Raw genomic sequence first — 2013 nt, 5'->3', positions numbered from 1 at the left:
CATTTCCAGTAATACCGGCGTGTCCAGGGATCCACATAATTTTTATGTTTGTTTTCCCAATTAGTATGATTCTAATTTGCCCAATGAGATAGGATTTATTACATGCATTTAGAAGAGCTGAGATAGTAGACTTTCTATCAGTACATATTAATGTTTTTAAGTTAGAGTTTTGTACTAGGGATAGCGCATTATAGATGGCTGCTGCTTCTGCGGTGTATACTGAGCTGTAATTGGGCAGGAGTCCAACTTTTAACGTATTTCCAACGTTATCAATAAAGCAAAAGACGTGTGGAAGTCGGCTATCGGAGCGTCAGTAAAAATAAGTTGCCAATCGACGTAGTGTTGCACAATGAGTTCTTTGAACAAACTTTGATATACCCTGGAATTGGTGTTATTTTTATGCTGTTTTTGAAGATGTAGCTCGAACGAAGATGCTTTGAGTAGCCATGATGGGGAAAAGAAATAGACTTTTCCTTAGGTACAGTTGTTATACCTAATTCATTTAATGCATTTAGAAACAGTGGAAGAAGTATTGGAGTGTGTATGGTCGGTCCATTTGGCTTTTACTATACCATATAAGAGCTTGTTGTTACATAATAGTAGTTTTGGAATAAGCTTCTGCGAAGTATGTAAAACTCTGTCCTCGATGGATGGGAGTCCGGCTTCCGTTAATGTGAACTTTACTGGTGATGTTTGGAATGTCCGAATACTTCATCTAATGGCTGCATGATATGGTGCAAAAATTTGCTTTATGATGCTTTTGGCACAATTGCCGTAGATAGGGAGACCATAATCAATCTTAGATAAAAATAAAGCTCTTGTAATATTGATGAGCGAAGAAATATGAAACAATATTTTGATGATAGATACTTAATTATACTAAGCCTAGAAATTAGTTGCTTACGTAGATTTGTACAATGTTACTTAAAAGTAAGTCTCTTATCAAATATTAAACCTAGGAATTTAAGACTAGTAGTATTTACAATATTTACATTATTATAGTTAAGATAGAAGTTATTACATTTGTGTTTTCTACAGATATGGAGTAATTGGCATTGGTTTATAGAAATATTCGCACCTGAACATTTGGACCAATTTGAAATAACAAAAAGGATTTTTAAGAAGGTATTTTCAATAGTATCAAGATTATTTTGCTAGGAGAAGATCAGTACATCATCAGCATAAATAATATGCGAAATGAGTTTATATTTAGAGATTATCGTACTGATTTCGTTAACTGCGATTACAAATAGTGTGACAGACAATGGTGATCCTTGTGGTATTCCGTTGTACATATTGTACGTGTTCGAAAAAGTGTTATTTATTTTAGTCATGAATTTCCAATTAATTAGGAAAGATTTAATAAAGTTAAGTATTTTTTCACCAATTTGCCACTTCTCAAGTTGTCGTAGAATGACATGAGAACGAACTCTCTCGAAAGCTTTCTCGAAATCCAAACTGAGAGGAATATGTGGTTTCTTTTCGATAAAGCAGTTTTGGCGAAATCATCAAAACAGAGTAAAGCATCCATAGTGCCTTGCCCTGCCTTAAATGCCACTTGGTTTTGACTGAGAAGGTTTTTATTTAATGCGAACCATAGTTTACCCATGCAACAAAGGAATGATATTGGCCTGTAACCAAGAACATCTGTAGATACTAGCTTTTTCCAGCTTTGAGGGTAGACATTGAAGATAAAGTGAAATCGAATTCTGCGATGATTATGTTTGATTCAGTAATAGATGGGGGTGAGAGATCTTTACTGTACCTTCTTCTGAGAACTTCATTTTTATTAGATACAGACGAGGGGTGGAAGTTTGAATATCTCGAATAATCGCACCATACAGAGGCGAAATTATTAGCTTTTCTCTTGAGTCGAAAATTGGGCCACTTGGGGTGTTTATACAATTAAGATTCACCTGCGTATAGGAGCCTAAGAGCATTTTTATGTAGGCCCATAATTTCTTGGGATTTGTTAACGGAGTGATAGCTTCGGTAAGTTTTTGTAAGCAAGTC

The sequence above is a fragment of the Bactrocera latifrons genome, unplaced genomic scaffold (assembly GCF_001853355.1).
Source record: "Bactrocera latifrons isolate USDA-ARS-PBARC rearing strain unplaced genomic scaffold, ASM185335v1 scaffold_461, whole genome shotgun sequence".
In the NCBI taxonomy this organism is placed as follows: domain Eukaryota; kingdom Metazoa; phylum Arthropoda; class Insecta; order Diptera; family Tephritidae; genus Bactrocera; species Bactrocera latifrons.
Note: the sequence above shows the minus strand (reverse complement) of the source record.